The sequence below is a fragment of the Dendrobates tinctorius genome, unplaced genomic scaffold, assembly GCF_039654945.1.
Source record: "Dendrobates tinctorius isolate UK_male_01 unplaced genomic scaffold, ASM3965494v1 ptg000103l, whole genome shotgun sequence".
In the NCBI taxonomy this organism is placed as follows: Eukaryota; Metazoa; Chordata; class Amphibia; order Anura; family Dendrobatidae; genus Dendrobates; species Dendrobates tinctorius.
Genome location: NW_027361771.1, coordinates 9173549 through 9193653, shown reverse-complemented (window position 1 = coordinate 9193653; position 20105 = coordinate 9173549). Strand labels below are relative to the sequence as shown.

Here is a 20105-nt window from a genome sequence, read left to right as displayed (position 1 = left end):
CTTTTATATATGTCTTGTGGGCAGAGCTACTGAGCATGCTCAGACCAAAAAAACCGGATCCGGCCACCGGATCCGGCTTTCGCCGGATCAGGAGCATTGCGACGCTCATAGGCTTTCATTGTGTGAAAAAGCCGGACGCGCCGGATCCGGCGTGTCCGGCTTTTTCGCCGGAGACAAAAAACGTTACAGTAGCCGTTTTTTCCAGACGCCGGATCGCGACACATTGCCGGATCCGGCGAAAACCGGATGAAACGCATGGCCATCCGGCGCGATCCGGCGCAAATGCAAGTCAATGGGGGGGAAACCGGATCCGGCATTGCATTTAGCCGGATCCGGTTTTTGTCAAAAGCGCCGGATCGCGCCTGACGGCGAAAACCTGATGTGTGAAAGAGGCCTTACTTCTTTATAGATTGTAAGCTCTTGCACACAGGGCCATTACTCCGCTTGTTTAATTGTTGAATTACATGTTGCTATGTAATGTCTGATTGATTGTACATGTCATCTCTGATTAGTAAAGTGGTACTGAAAATGTTGACGCTATAAGAATAAAATGGAATAATGAGATGACTTCTGAAAAGTTATCTCTCTAGAACACGAAATGTCAGTCTAAAATTAGGGCTTAGAGGCAGTGAAACCTGCAAGCTTTCAAAAATGTATTACATAGTGAAATGGAAAATTATAAAACACACAACCAAAGAAAGATATATAGCATTTTCATGTATATGTGAATTTGTAACATATTTGCTGTATAGCTAACAGAAAAATGTCATATCTGGAAAACAGTGAATTTGCAAAATACAGTGCCTTAAAATGTATTTATACCTCTTGAACTTTTCCACATTTTTACACTCACAAACTTATACTGTATGTATTATATTTGGCTTTTAAGTGATACAGCAACACAAAGTGGCAAGTATTTGTGAAGTATAAAGGAAATGATATATCGTTTTCAAAATATTTTAAAAATATTAATCTGAAAATTGTGATGCGCATTTGTATTCAGTTACTCTGAGTCAATACTTTATAGGACCACCTTTCGCTCCAGTTCCTGCTGCAAGTCTCTACCAGCTTTGCACATCTAGATGCTGAATTTTTTCCTATTATTCTTTTCAAACTAGCTCTAGCTCAGTGACATTGGATGCATAGCGTCTGTGAAGAGCAAGTTTCAAGTCTTACAACAAATTCTTAATGGGATTTAGGTCTGGACAGTGATTGAGCCATTTAAACACATGAACATGCTTTGATCTAAACCAATCCACTGTAGCTCTGGCAGCATGTTTATGGTTATTGTCCTGCTGGAAAGGGAACCTATGCCCCAGTCTCAAGTATTGCAGCCATTAACAGGTTTTCCTACAGAATTGCCTTGTACTTAGCTCCAGCCATCTTCCCATCAACTCTGACCAGCTTAAAAAAGCATCCCCACACCATGATGCTGCCACCACCATGTTTGACAGTGGGGATAGTGTTTTCAGGGTGATGTGCAGTATTAGTTTTCCCCCATACATAGCATATTGCATTTAGCCCAGGATCTAAGAAGTATCGTTTCTCCTAGCTATTGCTAGACTCTTTTGGTGGCCATCCATGCTTAGTGATGTTTAAGATTTTGTATCCGCTTGTGATGTTTGTGCACACGCTAAAATCTGTCATAACTGGCCAGACAGGGATTTGGCTCCATTTCTAATTTCAGAAAGACTGGATTCATTTGTCCATGGCTTTCATTACAGATTTGCCTTTGTCTGGAGGGAAGACTGTTATTTGGGTGGTAGCTGACCAATTCAGTAGACAGGCACATTTTGTTCCTTTATCGGGGTTACCAAATGCTGAAACATTTTCCATGTTGTTTATCAATCCAGTGGACTGAGTGCGTGGAATCCCTTTGAACACTGTATGTGATAGGGGAGTGAAATTTGTCTTCAAGTTCTGGAGAGCGTTTTGTTAGAAACTGGAGAGTGTTTTGTTATTTTCCTCTGTTTACCAGCCTGAAACCATTGGATAGAAAGAAAGGATGAATAAATCTTTGTAACAAATTTTAAGGTGTTTAATTGTGGCTCAGCAGGAGTGCTGATTCTCAGTTTTACCTCTTGCTGAGTTCGCCTTCAAAAGTCTGGTCAACCAGTCTACTGGAACCTCACCTTTTTTTGCAATTATGGTTTTCATTTCCATGACGAGTTCTGAGTGTCCTAGAGTAGAAGTTGCTATACAGAAACTTGGGGATGTCTGTAGGGAGATTCAAAAGAATATTAAGGTGACTCAGCTTCTTGAGAAATTTGGCGCGTCCCATATTTAAAATAGGTGCTAAGGTTTGTTTTGGTTGTCATCCATAAATAGTGAGTTGAAAATTCCACTAACGAAGTTGGGTCCTAAGTTTATTGGCCCACATGAGATTTTGGAAGTAGTTAATCAGGTGGCCTTTAGATTAAAACTCCCTCCATCTTTTTGCATCCCGAATGTGTTCTATAGATCACTGCTAAAGGAGTTTGTCCCTTCGGGACTGTCTCCCTCATCAAGACCTCCGGTTTCTGTCACTGACAGTTTAGCGTACAAGGTAAAAAAAATTGTCTATTCTCGGAAAGTGCATAATTCCCTCCAGTATCTCAACTATTAGAAAGGATATGGACCGAAGGAGAGATCCTGCGTGACAGCTCGAGCCGTGAAGGTTGATCGTCTGGTCAGGGCTTTCCATCGTAGGGTTCCTGAGAAGCCTGGGGGTCTGGAGGTGCCCCTAGAAGAAGTGGTACTGTAACGATTACAACACTCACAATTTCCTATAGAATGACAGCTCTGCCGCCCTATGGGAACAAGGGCTTGCTCAGCTGTCAGGATTGTAAGTGACAGGTCAACCGACCAAACTGAGGCAGAGGTTTGAATATTGTGAATGACAGCTCAGCAGTCATATCTGGCTGGGTCTGTGGGATCTTCTCCAGTTGTCCTCCGTTCTGGGTCATTACAGGGTTATTTAGTAGAGTTGAGCGAAACGGGTCGAAAAAATTCAAAAGTCGCCGACTTTTGGCAAAGTCGGGTTTCACGAAACGAAACCCGACCCTAGGATGAGGTCGGCCACGAGGTCGGCGACTTACGCGCCAAAGTCGCGTTTCAAAAGTTTGTTTTGCGCTCTTTTTCAGCCAATCAGGATCCACGGACACTGTGGGCAACGTGATGACCTAGGCACGGGTCACCACCATCTTTCAGAAGGGCATGCAAGTGATTGGCTTGCTTTGGTGGGCGTCACAGGGGGTATAAAAGTGCGTGCACGCCGACCGCCATCTTACTTCTGCCGATCTTAGTATAGGGAGAGGTTGCTGCTGATTCTGTAGGGAGAGCGTTAGGCAGGGAAGAAGACAAAAAAACTGCTTCTGCTGCTAGCGATTTGGCCTGCACAACACACAAGTCACTGTGTGTGCAGTGCAAGGGGAGGCTATATAGTGGTGTATCAGTGGTGTTGGTTGTTGGGCTGCCTTTTAAGGCTTCCTGACACGCTGGCATTGCTGTTTACCCACTGCTCCGCAAACTGCTTTTTTAAAAGTAATCCAATCTCCCTTATCCTCTAGTCACTTTTGTCACAGCTGTGCCATCGAGCCTGTCACATAGCGCTCAGATATCAGTGGGCCTCACACAATCCACAAGTGTCCAGTGTCCAAAAGTGTGCGCAGAGATTCAAAATCTCCATTATCCTCTCGTCACTTTTGTCACAGGCAGCTGTGCCATCGAGCCTGTCACATAGCGCTCAGATATCAGTGGGCCTCACACAATTCTCAAGTGTCCAGTGTCCAAAAGTGTGCGCAGAGATTCAAAATCTCCATTATCCTCTCATCACTTTTGTCACAGGCAGCTGTGCCATCGAGCCTGTCACATAGTGCTCAGATATCAGTGGGCCTCACACAATCCACAAGTGTCCAGTGTCCAAAAGTGTGCACAGAGATTCAAAATCTCCATTATCCTCTCGTCACTTTTGTCACAGGCAGCTGTGCCATCGAGCCTGTCACATAGCGCTCAGATATCAGTGGGCCTCACACAATCCACAAGTGTCCAGTGTCCAAAAGTGTGCGCAGAGATTCAAAATCTCCATTATCCTCTCGTCACTTTTGTCACAGGCAGCTGTGCCATCGAGCCTGTCACATAGCACTCAGATATCAGTGGGCCTCACACAATCCACAAGTGTCCAGTGTCCAAAAGTGTGCGCAGAGATTCAAAATCTCCATTATCCTCTCGTCACTTTTGTCACAGGCAGCTGTGCCATCGAGCCTGTCACATAGCGCTCAGATATCAGTGGGCCTCACACAATCCACAAGTGTCCAGTGTCCAAAAGTGTGTGCAGAGATTCAAAATCTCCATTATCCTCTCTTCACTTTTGTCACAGGCAGCTGTGCCATCGAGCCTGTCACATAGCGCTCAGATATCAGTGGGCCTCACACAATCCACAAGTGTCCAGTGTCCAAAAGTGTGCGCAGAGATTCAAAATCTCCATTATCCTCTCGTCACTTTTGTCACAGGCAGCTGTGCCATCGAGCCTGTCACATAGCGCTCAGATATCAGTGGGCCTCACACAATCCACAAGTGTCCAGTGTCCAAAAGTGTGCGCAGAGATTCAAAATCTCCATTATCCTCTCGTCACTTTTGTCACAGGCAGCTGTGCCATCGAGCCTGTCACATAGCGCTCAGATATCAGTGGGCCTCACACAATCCACAAGTGTCCAGTGTCCAAAAGTGTGCGCAGAGATTCAAAATCTCCATTATCCTCTCGTCACTTTTGTCACAGGCAGCTGTGCCATTGAGCCTGTCACATAGCGCTCAGATATCAGTGGGCCTCACACAATCCACAAGTGTCCAGTGTCCAAAAGTGTGCGCAGAGATTCAAAATCTCCATTATCCTCTCGTCACTTTTGTCACAGGCAGCTGTGCCATCGAGCCTGTCACATAGTGCTCAGATATCAGTGGGCCTCACACAATCCACAAGTGTCCAGTGTCCAAAAGTGTGCGCAGAGATTCAAAATCTCCATTATCCTCTCGTCACTTTTGTCACAGGCAGCTGTGCCATCGAGCCTGTCACATAGCGCTCAGATATCAGTGGGCCTCACACAATCCACAAGTGTCCAGTGTCCAAAAGTGTGCGCAGAGATTCAAAATCTCCATTATCCTCTCGTCACTTTTGTCACAGGCAGCTGTGCCATCGAGCCTGTCACATAGCGCTCAGATATCAGTGGGCCTCACACAATCCACAAGTGTCCAGTGTCCAAAAGTGTGCGCAGAGATTCAAAATCTCCATTATTCTCTCGTCACTTTTGTCACAGGCAGCTGTGCCATCGAGCCTGTCACATAGCGCTCAGATATCAGTGGGCCTCACACAATCCACAAGTGTCCAGTGTCCAAAAGTGTGCGCAGAGATTCAAAATCTCCATTATCCTCTCATCACTTTTGTCACAGGCAGCTGTGCCATCGAGCCTGTCACATAGCGCTCAGATATCAGTGGGCCTCACACAATCCACAAGTGTCCAGTGTCCAAAAGTGTGCGCAGAGATTCAAAATCTCCATTATCCTCTCGTCACTTTTGTCACAGGCAGCTGTGCCATCGAGCCTGTCACATAGCGCTTAGATATCAGTGGGCCTCACACAATCCACAAGTGTCCAGTGTCCAAAAGTGTGTGCAGAGATTCAAAATCTCCATTATCCTCTCGTCACTTTTGTCACAGGCAGCTGTGCCATCGAGCCTGTCACATAGCGCTCAGATATCAGTGGGCCTCACACAATCCACAAGTGTCCAGTGTCCAAAAGTGTGCGCAGAGATTCAAAATCTCCATTATCCTCTCGTCACTTTTGTCACAGGCAGCTGTGCCATCGAGCCTGTCACATAGCGCTCAGATATCAGTGGGCCTCACACAATCCACAAGTGTCCAGTGTCCAAAAGTGTGCGCAGAGATTCAAAATCTCCATTATCCTCTCGTCACTTTTGTCACAGGCAGCTGTGCCATCGAGCCTGTCACATAGCGCTCAGATATCAGTGGGCCTCACACAATCCACAAGTGTCCAGTGTCCAAATGTGTGCGCAGAGATTCAAAATCTCCATTATCCTCTCGTCACTTTTGTCACAGGCAGCTGTGCCATCGAGCCTGTCACATAGCGCTCAGATATCAGTGGGCCTCACACAATCCACAAGTGTCCAGTGTCCAAAAGTGTGCGCAGAGATTCAAAATCTCCATTATCCTCTCGTCACTTTTGTCACAGGCAGCTGTGCCATCGAGCCTGTCACATAGCGCTCAGATATCAGTGGGCCTCACACAATCCACAAGTGTCCAGTGTCAAAAAGTGTGCGCAGAGATTCAAAATCTCCATTATCCTCTCGTCACTTTTGTCACAGGCAGCTGTGCCATCGAGCCTGTCACATAGCGCTCAGATATCAGTGGGCCTCACACAATCCACAAGTGTCCAGTGTCCAAAAGTGTGCGCAGAGATTCAAAATCTCCATTATCCTCTCGTCACTTTTATCACAGGCAGCTGTGCCATCGAGCCTGTCACATAGCGCTCAGATATCAGTGGGCCTCACACAATCCACAAGTGTCCAGTGTCCAAAAGTGTGCGCAGAGATTCAAAATCTCCCTTATCCTCTCGTCACTTTGGTCACAGCTGTGCCATCGAGCCTGTCACATAGCGCTCAGATATCAGTGGGCCTCACACAATCCAAAAGTGTCCACTGTCCACAAGTGTGTGCAGAAATTCTAAATCTCCCCTGTCCTATAGACACCTTGTACCTTGTTTTACATTACTATATAGTTTGTTGGATTTTGTCTACATTTCTACCAAAAATGAGGAAGGCTGGTGGAAGAGGCCGTGGAATTGGGCGGGGGTTGGCAGCTGGTAATGATGGTGTTGGTGGTGGATCTGATGGTAATGGTAGTGGCAAGAGCAAAATAGGACCGAATGCAGGAGGTGCTGACCCTGCGTCATCGTCTGGCTACATAAGGCCTCGAACGCTTAGTTTTCTAGGAGTTGGCAAACCGCTTTTAAAGCCAGAGCATCAGGAAAAAGTTTTGTCTTACATTGCTGACTCAGCCTCCAGCTCTATCGCCTCCTCTTCTTCAGTTGTAAAAAGTAAAAGCACTGAGTCATCATTGGAGGCTCATGTTCATGAACCACACCTTTCCTTGTGTCCTTCACCCCAACCAAGATTGAAGGATGACGCAGGCCATACTACTCCATGGAGCTGTTTTCACATACCATGCCTGGATTATCAAGTGAAATGGTGAATTACCCAGGCCAAGATGAATCTGACATGGAGTGCACTGATGCACAGCCGCTGATGGATGATTCTGCTGGTACATTCACTCAGAGCACTACATTGTCCTCGCAGTGTACAGAGCCAGATTCTGACCCTGATGAGACTCAGGTGCCCCTTCCCGCACACTATACCACCATACACAGAGGAAGGTGCACATGACATAGAAGAGGAGGTGATGGATGACCCAGTTGTTGACCCAGATTGGCATCCATTGGGGGAAGAGGGTGCTGCTTCCAATAGCTCAGATGAGGAGCATCCACAGCAGACATCGACATCGCAACAGCTGTTATCTGGCAGGCCCGGAGCACTCCAAAGACAGGTTCCAAACATCAAAAGAGTTGCTGGACAGCTTGTCCAGAGGGTCAAAAGATCACAGCGTGCTAGGCCGCAAAATGTCTGCCAAAGTAGGAAGAGTGCAGTGTGGCACTTTTTTGAACAAAATCCTCATGATCAGGCCAAGGTTATCTGTAAGAAGTGCGCAAAGACCTTTAGCCGAGGGAAAAATCTGAAAAATTTGAATACCAGTTGCATGCTTAGACATTTAACCAGCATGCACTTGCAAGCGTGGACACAACACCAAACCTCAAGTGCCACATGTGCAACTGATCACAACGAAGGTAGTCAGCAACGCTACATTGTTTCCCCCACTGTAAGCCCACCGGTTAGCACAGCAGCAAATGTTGAGGTGTCGTTGCAAGACCACAGCAGTCAGGGAATCCCACTGTTATATCAACGAAAGACTGATTCTAGGCCATCAGAAAGAACACCAACTCCATCACCATCATCAACCCTCTCTCAGTCCGCCCTGTCCACCGCTACTTCCACCATATGCAGCTCTCAAGTCCAGCTCACCCTCCCAGACACAATGAGTAGGTCAAGAAAGTACTCAGTCTCTCATCCGCGTACACTGGGTTTGAACGCCCACATTGCCAAACTAATCTCGTTTGAGATGATGCCCTATCGGTTGGTGGAAAGCGCAGTACCACGCTATGACCTACCCAGTCGCCACTTCTTCTCTCGCAAAGCCATCCCAGCCCTCCACCATCATGTGAAAGACCGCATTGTCCATGCACTCAAGCAGTCAGTGAGCGGAAAGGTGCACCTCACAACTGATGCATGGTCCAGTCGGCATGGCCACGGCCGTTACGTGTCCATCACTGCGCACTGGGTTAATGTGGTGGATGCAGGGTCCACAGGGGACAGCGGTGGTGGGACAGTGCTGCCTAGCCCACGGTATAGGAAACAGTTGGCTGTAGGCGTTCGACCCTCCTCCTCTTCCTCCTCCTCCAGAAGCGAAAGCTCGTCCACAGAGCGCAGTCGTACGAGCACTCCATCTGCAGCTGCCACTGTTGCACACGATGTGTCCCCCTATCGAGCAGCTAGTGGAAAGCGTCAGCAGGCTGTGTTGCAGATGATGTGTTTGGGCGACAGACACACCGCCGAGGTGCTGGCCGAGTACTTGAAGCGACAAACTGAGTCATGGCTGGGCAGTGTACATCTTGAGGCAGGCAAGGTAGTTAGTGATAACGGCCGTAATTTTGTGGCAGCCATAGCCCTTTCAAAACTCAGTCACATACCTTGCTTGGCTCACACCTTGAACCTGGTGGTGCAGTGCTTCCTCAAAAATTATCCGGAGTTAACAGCCCTGCTCCAGAAGGTGCGAAGACTGTGCGCGCACATCCGCCGGTCGCCTGTACACTCCGTTCGTATGCAGAAGCTGCAGCGATTGCTCCACCTTCCCAACCACCGCCTCATTATCGACATTGCAACAAGGTGGAACTCCACCCTGCACATGGTGGAACGGCTGTGCGAGCAGAGGCAGGCCATAATGCATTTGTGGGAGGATACACGGCCAGGCACTTTGAGAGCAGACATGGAGTTGACAGGCGTGCAGTGGTCGAAGCTGAAAGACCTTTGTAAAGTCCTTCAGTGTTTTGAGGAATGCACACGGCTGGTAAGCGCAGACGACGCCATCCTAAGCATGAGCATCCCACTTATGCGTCTGCTCATGCAAACTTTGACGCACCTTAAGGAGCAGGCGTCTGCAGCCAATGTTGATGAGGAGGAAGAGGAGGAGGGAATCCTTGATGACATTCAGCCATTGTCTGCTCAGGGACCTCTCCTGGACGAGGTGGAGGAAGAAGAGGAGGAGGAGGATGATGGGGATGATTACTTAGGGGAGGAGGATGCATCTCGTGGGGCAAGTGAAAATGTTGGCGTGGCAAGGTCTGGTACAGGGTTTGTGCGTGACTGGAGGGATGTGGATTTGCCAGAAAGTGCTCCTCCACCCAGCACTCGCAGTGCATCATTGACACCGGGAACATTGGCCCACATGTCAGATTATGCCTTGCGGATCTTAAAAAGGGACCCCCGCATTGCCAAAATGATGAACGATGACGACTACTGGTTGGCCAGCATCCTGGATCCACGCTATAAAGGCAAATTACAAAACATCATGCCACAGGAGAACCTTGACCTAATATTGGCTAATAAACAAGCAACTCTGGTAAATCAGTTGCTTGAGGCATTCCCAGCACACAGCAGCGGTGATGGTTCTCACACGAGCCGTACGGGCCGGGGGCAGCTTGGCAGAGGTGTTCGTGGTGCACACAGCAGAAGTGGCGTTGGAGACAGGGGTTTCATGACAATGTTGTGGACTGATTTTTCAAATACCGCTCACACAACTGGTAATACTGCATCGATGGAAAGTGACAGGAGACAGCAGTTGTCAACTATGGTTACAAACTACTTTTCCTCCCATATCGATGTTCTCCCACACAGGTCATTCCCCTTTGACTATTGGGCCGCTAAACTGGACACCTGGCCTGAATTGGCCCAATATGCCTTACAGGAGCTCGCTTGCCCAGCTGCAAGTGTGCTATCGGAAAGAGTCTTCAGTGCAGCTGGATCAATCCTGACAGAAAAAAGGACCCGTCTGTCAACCCAAATTGTGGATGATCTAACCTTCATTAAAATGAACCACGCATGGGTTTCCAAGGATTTTGTCCCACCTTCCCCTGATGACACATAGGGTGACAGAAAAATGGCTTGCTTTGGTCCACCTCTTCCTGGTACTTCACTTATTTCGCCTTTTGCATCAGCTGAATGTCCAACATCAACATATGCCACTTTCTAAAACTCCCTAACTGTGCTGCCTCCCCCCCATGGCCGGGGTCAACACCTAGCGCACGACACCGTGCGAGTGCCGTTGCCCTGGACAGGTGGGTAGGCCGACTCTTGGGCGCGGGCACTGGCACAGGGTCCCTCATAGTGCAATCAAGTGTCTCTGACGGTGGTGGTGCACACCCGCCGTCAGACACACCGCTGTACTATGAGGGGCCCAGTGCCAGTACCGACGCCCACGAGTGGGCCCCCCTTGCTTGGGCAGGGCCCCAGCATTTGCAATCTTTACCTCTCCCTGCTCCTCCGCTGTGTAATCTGGGCCGTCAAATCCATACTGGGCCTAACACCGTCTGAGCCTGCCTCCTGAGACATATATTTTGAATGTGTACGCTATCCATACATGTTATCCACGGATACGGTACCCTTTCTAACCTTTGTGCAATCACGTGCAATCCATACTGGGCCTAACACCGTCTGAGCCTGCCTCCTGAGACATATATTTGGAATGTGTACGCTATCCATACATGTTATCCAGGGATACGGTACCCTTTCTAACCTTTGTGCAATCACGTGCAATCCATACTGGGCCTAACACCGTCTGAGCCTGCCTCCTGAGACATATATTTTGAATGTGTACGCTATCCATACATGTTATCCAGGGATACGGTACCCTTTCTAACCTTTGTGCAATCACGTGCAATCCATACTGGGCCTAACACCGTCTGAGCCTGCCTCATGCTGTATAGACATATATTTTGAATGTGTAAGCTATCCATACATGTTATCCAGGGAATCGGTACCCTTTCTAACCTTTGTGCAATCACGTGCAATCCACACTGGGCCTAACACCGTCTGAGCCTGCCTCCTGAGACACATATTTTGAATGTGTACGCTATCCATACATGTTATCCAGGGATACGGTACCCTTTCTAACCTTTGTGCAATCACGTGCAATCCATACTGGGCCTAACACCGTCTGAGCCTGCCTCATGCTGTATAGACATATATTTTGAATGTGTACGCTATCCATACATGTTATCCAGGGATACGGTACCCTTTCTAACCTTTGTGCAATCACATGCAATCCATACTGGGCCTAACACCGTCTGAGCCTGCCTCCTGAGACATATATTTTGAATGTGTACGCTATCCATACATGTTATCCAGGGATACGGTACCCTTTCTAACCTTTGTGCAATCACGTGCAATCCATACTGGGCCTAACACCGTCTGAGCCTGCCTCCTGAGACATATATTTTGAATGTGTACGCTATCCATACATGTTATCCAGGGATACTGTACCCTTTCTAACCTTTGTGCAATCACGTGCAATTCATACTGGGCCTAACACCGTCTGAGCCTGCCTCCTGAGACATATATTTTGAATGTGTACGCTATCCATACATGTTATCCAGGGATACGGTACCCTTTCTAACCTTTGTGCAATCACGTGCAATCCATACTGGGCCTAACACCGTCTGAGCCTGCCTCATGCTGTATAGACATATATTTTGAATGTGTACGCTATCCATACATGTTATCCAGGGATACGGTACCCTTTCTAACCTTTGTGCAATCACGTGCAATCCATACTGGGCCTAACACCGTCTGAGCCTGCCTCCTGAGACATATATTTTGAATGTGTACGCTATCCATACATGTTATCCAGGGATACAGTACCCTTTCTAACCTTTGTGCAATCACGTGCAATCCATACTGGGCCTAACACCGTCTGAGCCTGCCTCCTGAGACATATATTTTGAATGTGTACGCTATCCATACATGTTATCCAGGGATACGGTACCCTTTCTAACCTTTGTGCAATCACGTGCAATCCATACTGGGCCTAACACTGTCTGAGCCTGCCTCCTGAGACATATATTTGGAATGTGTACGCTATCCATACATGTTATCCAGGGATACGGTACCCTTTCTAACCTTTGTGCAATCACGTGCAATCCATACTGGGCCTAACACCGTCTGAGCCTGCCTCATGCTGTATAGACATATATTTTGAATGTGTACGCTATCCATACATGTTATCCAGGGATACGGTACCCTTTCTAACCTTTGTGCAATCACGTGCAATCCATACTGGGCCTAACACCGTCTGAGCCTGCCTCCTGAGACATATTTTTTGAATGTGTACGCTATCCATACATGTTATCCAGGGATACGGTACCCTTTCTAACCTTTGTGCAATCACGTGCAATCCATACTGGGCGTGAGAACGGCTGGCGAGCTGTTAAGCAAGCTACAGCACCTGTCCAGACAAGTACAGGGATTCCCTAGAGAGGAGACTTATTTGATTGTTTTCAATGTTGGGACAGCAATTTTTGGGGAGCACTATACTCTGGAGAATGATAGATGGGGCCCACCATACACTGGAACATTCCAAAGGTGGACATCAGACACTGGAGCAGCATTTACAGGGCCCATTATACACTAGAGCATTAGAAATGGGGCCCATTATGTTTGGAGCATTATTTGGGCCCATAAGACAGTGGAGCTTCATCCATGGGGACCAACATATACTGTAGCATTATGTGGAGCTCATCATATACTGTTTCAAACATTATATGGGACCAATGATTCTGTATGGAGAAATAGATGGGCCTCGTCATGAGATGTAAAAAGTGAGGTATTTTTCATTGTACTATACCGCTATTTATCTGCCGTATCGGAGCATGATGAGTTGTGGTATGTGTTAAAGGGGCGCTCTTTCGCCCAGGGCACATGAAAACCTGCAGCCAGCCCTCCCCCCCCCACAACTTTAGCCAAATAACCCCCATTTTTCAGTGCGTAACTTGTATTATGAAGTTAATTAAGGTTGACAAGCTTAAGTAAGAAGAATTGATGCTTTTGGCATTCAAATGGGCACTGTAGGTGTGTTTCCTGTCCTCCTCTCACTGCCGACTTTTATTCCCCATTGACTTACATTGGGTTTCGTGTTTCGGGACGACCCAGACTTTTCCCTATAATCGGACGATCTTGCTCGACCCGACTTTTGGAAAAGTCGGGTTTCACGAAACGAAACGCGACCCTAAAAAACCAAAAGTCGCTCAACTCTATTATTTAGCACTCTGACAATGGCCAGACCATTGCCAATTGTAGCTTTGCTCAAGTCGTGTGTGTTTTCCTTGTGCTCTGAGTTGTATTCTGATCTCCATTGCTGACCTTGGATTTACCTGTGACCATCCATTTGATGTACCCCTTTATCTTGATACTCTGACCTCAGACTATGACCTGACTACACTTTTGTCTTTCCCCTGTGTCTACTACAAGCCCTCTTCGTAATGACCCTGGACTTCTTGACTATCCTGCCTTACGGCAAGTCCGTGAGTAGTGACTAGCATCACATTGAGTAGTGACTAGCGTCACAAATGGTCTCTCATCAACCACTGAAGCATGATTTGTTTGCCGTTTGTGACATGACATTTAAACTTTCAGTTAATGTTTGGGTGTGTCAGTTTTTGGTTTGCAAGTATCACTGCTGGCGCTCTGTGATTGAACACAGGCGGAGAGAAAGCAAAACTACTGACGCACCCACGAGTGATGCGGTGGTGCAGTCCCCCATGGCAATGACAGATACAGACGTTCCTGCTGTGAATCAAAGTATAAAATTTCTGGATTTATTTTGTGAGTTTCAAAATAAAGACTATAAAAAAGTAAATAAATAATAAAGATGATTTGAGTCTGAGAAAAACAAATTAGCTTTTTCAGTAAAAGCAAAACTGTTTTTGGCAAAATAAGAATACATTGAAGAGCCTTTTGATAAAGTCAGTGGCCACTTTTCGTGCATCTAAAATGTGTTTTGTTCAATCTCTACTGGGTTGAGCAAATGACCAGAAGCGAAGTTGGAGGAACTAGACAATGAGTTACCTGGCCTAATAGAATTATATTAATGAATTATATGACATAATATTTAAAGCTGATTTATGAATAAGTTGTTGAGCATTCATATGTTAAAGGAGTTTTTTAGATGGTTCATCTAATGAGCATCTGTGATTTGTGGGCTTGAAGTCAACCATATAATTAAAATATCAATAGTCCTGATAAGATCTGTCAACAGCAATATTCTGGATCTAACAGAAAAAGGTTTGTCTTCCCTTAGCTGGATAGTAAACACCTGAAAATAAAACAAACATCACAAAGGTAATAAAGATAAAGATAGGTAACAATGATTCAAGACTTTAAAATTGTTGACTAAACAGCACAAAACACACTGAGACAGAATAAAGGGAAGGCAATGGTGGTATCTGCCCCCCACCCAGTTCTATCCAGGATCTTCCAGCAGCAGAACCTAAAGTGTCCCCTCAAAAATAAAAACATTTCACATATGACTTAATGGGAACAGCTAATACATGCTGCCTGATCCACGTGCAGCATGTATCCAACACTGGCTGTACGATCTCAGCCAGGTATACTGACTCTAAAAAAATTGGCATTTCACAGAAAAATAAACTTTAAAAGCTTCCAGGGACCGAGTCACATGAGAGTCTAGTCGGGCAGGCAGTTTCCAGGTGGCTTCTCCCCATGCGCTGTCCTGGAGTGACAGGTGTCTCTCTGCATGCGTGAATAGGGAGGATCCAAGATGGTAGTTATGAGGGCTTGCTAAAAGCCACGAAAAACCATCAGTTACCCTCTATTGCTTAGTAATAGATGCTACTGCGCATGCGCCGTTGCCATTTTGCTGGGGCCTATTTTTTTTCCTTGCTCCAACAAAATGGTGCTGGCGGCGGCACATGTACAGTAGATTCAATTTGCAAGTGGTGTTCTCATTCTGAGCAAGCACCGCCCACCAGTGGATGGTATCTGTAAGCGATAGATGGTACTGAGCAGGCACCACCGCCGGCGCAATTTTGCTAGAGGGAATTTTTTTTTTCCAAAGACCAGAGTATTAACTGCAATATTTAAAATAGGGGAGAGGTCACTGAAGATTCAGTGAGTTGTCATTTAATCCACAATGATGAAGGTGAGGCCAGAGCACCATATAAAACCCAGTCCACAGCCCCACCCACAGTCTCGCCCCGAAGCACGAGAATTAAATTAATGGAAAACTACAAACAAAGATTAAACCACAAGATGGATTTAATCAACCAAGGTATCATTGTAATCAGTATAGCTGCACCGACCTGACATTGTGTGTGGGTTACTATGCACAATCCTGCTGACAGGTTCCCTTTAATGAATATGGAATATGCATAAGCGGTTGACATATTTGTTAATGGAGGCTGTGATGGATATCTCACGGCGACATCCTACAGACTAATAAGGGATCTGTCTAAAGGATACATGTTAAGCCATTTCATGAGGCACCCATTAATTGAATGCCATCACAGTCGAGAGGTAACAGATAGCACTGTTAGCCATCCATTTAAAGCGTCAACCTGATAATGCCCGTAGAAAAATATTGATGACAGTTTCATTTTAAGTGCAGTTGCCAGTGACTGACAGAAGTAGTTAAATGGATAAACAGCAATGATTGGAGCTATCTCCGATCTCCTGTGACCATATGGCGTAAATTTATATTGTGTCGCAAAGGGGTTAAATTATAGTTCAATTTAAACATTAAGCACAAACCCAGAAAATAGCAGAGCTACATTAGAGAGACCTTTTAGATCTATTGATTGGATCCCAGAAATTAGAAGAGTTCCTGAGTAATGTCACAGTATAGTTGTCATGTAGCCACATATTGCACAGAGCCAACCCCACAGTGCCAAAACAATTGTGTCTGGTTCCTCATCAAGTCATAAAAATAACTGACTATACACAGGGGACATGTGATCAATGTGATCATTAACTGTTTATCATGGATTATATTCAGACACTGAATAAAGACTTGAGATCAGGAATAGTTGTTTCACCTTCACTCACTTGGCAATAGCTTCAGGTGATGTTTATACACAAATAGTATAGGGTCAAGGACTTTGTGGGTCATGTTGTAAAAGAGGCGTGCTTCAGTGGGTACTGAAGACCAGTTTGGCCAAATTTATGTGGATTACTATAAAACTGATGGTCAAATGTGTAATGTATGTTTTCTTCTGTGGTACAGGTATCAAACATTATAAGGATTCTTTTGCACGTTTTCTTTTTTTTTTTTTGCTGATCGGTTACATGTTAAAATGGGGCAGTGATTGGGAACGGAAGTTCCTAAGAATGTTTATTTGTCACATTACTGGCACATTTAAGTGGGCTTGACAGAGTACTACGAATCAATTGAGAGTGCTACGCATATGTGGCCAAAGTCAAATGACAGTGGAAAGGGTACAAGGGAGAACAGTGGGTCAGGGCATGGCCACCATCAGGGCATTACTGCCCTTACTGGTGTATGGGGCACGGTGAGCAGAGGGGGCCTGCTCACTGGGCCCCAGCGGCAAGATTCTGACGGTTCAGTAACTGAACGGGCATTTGTAGATAAGTAACTGTTTGTTTAACATGAAAAAAAGAATCAGTTAAGGACTCATTTGTACATCCTTGACTATCATACAAGTTCTATCCATGATCTCCACTGATAGAATGCGTACCCATTAAAGTCTATGGGGCATATTCACATGTGGAAAAATTTTTGAGGACCAAATGATCTTCTAAAAAAAATGGAGACCATTTTTGATCCTAGTCTAGAGTCATACTCGCATACTCATCAATGCAAGTCTAGTCATCTTGGAAAGAATCAGAAACCACTTGGAACGTCATTTGCGTTGCATCTCAGAGAGGTCTATTTTACATGTTTGTTTCATAAGAGAAGCTTGAAAAAGCTTTTTTGTGTGCAAAAAATAATGAGGGCTCATGCAGACTACCGTAGTTTCAGTCCAAGTGCTAACGGGCAAAACATTGGATCGCACTCGGACCACTGTTATTCTATGGGACCGTGCACATATCCAATACTTATCTCGAGCCGAGTCTGTCAGCTGAAAAAAATCACAGGATGTACGATTTGCATTCGTAAATGGGATCGCATTCGTCCATGCAAGTCAATGGATCCGTCAAAAAATTGGAACTCACTAGGATGACATCACAGACTGACAAAATGGAGAATTTTTGTATTTTATTCTCCACATCCAAGAAAAACTCTGATCAGAGTGTGATTAGGATAATCAGCCCAATTTTCTTCGATGACCCTAGCCTGAGAGTAACAAATGACACTCTGACCAAACACTGATGAAATCTGATCGAAAACACTGATGAACATTGGTCTGTTTTTTTTTTTGTTTTTTTGTTTTTTAGAAAAAGCACTGATGCCTTAACTGACAAATATGACTAATAGGAAATAAGTAAAAGAAGATCTCAACTATCTGAAGATTATATTATCCCAATTTTAGCTTTGTGTGCACTTTCTAACTTTCTTCTTTAGTAAACCATTTATTCATTTTAGAATATATAAACTCGCATTTTGAGATATTTAATCTAACATCAAAGTAATTTTTTTTGTTTTGTTTTTGGTTTTATTTTCAAGTTTTGATTGGTTATATACACTCACTGGCCACTTTATTAGGTACACCTGTCCAACTGTGTGTTAAGACTTAATTTCTAATCAGCCAATCACATGGCGGCAACTCAGTGCATTTAGGCATGTAGACATGGTCAAGACAATCTCCTGCAGTTCAAACCGAGCATCAGTATGGGGAAGAAAGGTGATTTGAGTGCCTTTGAACGTGGCATGATTGTTGGTGCCAGAAGGGCTGGTCTGAGTATTTCAGAAACTGCTGATCTACTGGGATTTTCACGCACAACCATCTCTAGGGTTTACAGAGAATGGTCCGAAAAAGAAAAAAAATCCAGTGAGCGGCAGTTCTGTGGCCGGAAATGCCTTGTTGATGCCAGAGGTCAGAGGAGAATGGGCATACTGGTTCGAGCTGATAGAAAGGCAACAGTGACTCAAATTGCCACCCGTTACAACCAAGGTAGGCAGAAGAGCATCTCTGAACGCACAGTGCGTCGAACTTTGAGGCAGATGGGCTACAGCAGCAGAAGACCACACTGGGTACCACTCCTCTCAGCTAAGAACAGGCATCTGATGGCTACTTTCAGCAGGATAATGCGCCATGTCATAAAGCTCGAATCATCTCAGATTGGTTTCTTGAACATGACAATGAGTTCACTGTACTCAAATGGCCTCCTCAGTCACCAGATCTCAATCCAATAGAGCATCTTTGGGATGTGGTGGAACGGGAGATTCGCATCAGGGATGTGCAGCCGACAAATCTGCGCCAACTGTGTGATGCCATCATGTCAATATGGTCCAAAATCTCTGAGGAATGCTTCCAGCACCTTGTTGAATCTCTGCCACGAAGAATTGAGGCAGTTCTGAAGGCAAAAGGGGGTCCAACCCGTTACTAGCATGGTGTACCTAATAAAGTGGCCAGTGAGTGTATGTGAGTGATGTGAGGTGATAACGTAGAACAAATCTTCAGTCTGAGTGCTGACCATGTGGAAAACGGACAGCACAAAGACCAATATTAAAGGGAATCTGTCACCATGCTTTTACACCCTCATCTGAGAGCAGCATGATGTAGGGGACAGAGACCCTGATTCAATCAGCAATATGTGACTTATTGAGCAACTTGCTGTCTTTTTGATAAAACCTCTGTTTTATCTGCTGCAGATCGAGCAGTTCTTTGAATGTTGAGCTCTGTATAACCTCGCCAACACCACTGATTGGTAGCTTACTGCCCTTGTACAGTGTACACAGAAAGCTGTCAGTCAGTGGTTTTGGCGGGGTTACACGGAGTTCATGAATATGGAGGACCACATGGTGTGAAAAAAAATCATACTATGCACTGGTGTCAACCATTTTCCGGACGATATTCACCTATACATTTCAAATGGAGCTAAAAAAAAAGATGTATGCCGTCTGTATGGCATCCATTTACAACAGTTCCTTTGTAATTATTAACTTAAACAGTATCTTTCTTGGTTTAATTTTTAAATTATTGATTTATATATAAAGACAGATGCCATATGGAAGTCAAAAATGGACATACAGATGGAATACAAGTGAAAAAATTGATGAAAATTGTCAATTTTTTATGGAAAGACAATAATGATTTTCCATAAGTCTATGTGGATCCTATGAAATCGCACACTCTAGGTCTGACACAAAGGAGCTGGTAAGGATGAAAGAAGGAGGGTGACATAAATGCCACGAAATCATTGTAGAATGTTGACTATGATCTTATAAAGTTTGTGGAGGAGTCGGGGTGGCCTCTCTAGTTTTGACCACCACTGATTATGTAATAATAAAAAAAATACACACTTGTCTAAAGGTATAACATTCTTCATTGCAGTATTTTATTACGGCTTGGTACCTTCCAGTATCTGAAAGATTTCATGAACACTGTTTCCTGATAATCTTGTGGAGTAAACAGGATGTCGATCACACAAAGAACGAGCAAAATGCTTCAACATCAGGTAAAATGATTTGTTGTCCAGCACAAAACATCATCATTTTCGGAAGCACATCATCATGTGTAAAGAGTGTAGAGATGAGCGAATTTGTTCGGATTTTGGTCCCGAATCTGATTTTGAGATATTCGGGCTATATTCGAACACTATTCAGGCCGAATGTGTGTCTTATGTTCACATCCGAACATATTCGGTAATTTCTGCTCCAGTTGACCCTAATGACGTTTGGCTATGTCCGGTGAATATTGCAAAAACAATATTCGAATCCGATCGTATTCAGAACCAAATCCAAACAAATTCGCTCATC

The 20105-nt window shown here is 45.2% G+C and overlaps 1 protein-coding gene across 3 annotated transcripts in view; it reads right to left on the bottom strand.

Moving 5' to 3' along the window:
- EPN3 (epsin 3) overlaps positions 1–20105 on the bottom strand; it is a 97535-nt gene that overhangs the window by 69443 nt on the left and 7987 nt on the right. Inside the window, exon 2 of one of the 3 annotated variants that reach the window (XM_073588054.1) lies at positions 2133–2217. The exons of the other annotated variants lie outside the window; for them this stretch is intronic. The gene's annotated coding sequence lies outside the window, so the exon portion shown is untranslated. The remainder of the gene's footprint in view (positions 1–2132; positions 2218–20105) is intronic. 3 annotated transcript variants of the gene reach the window in all.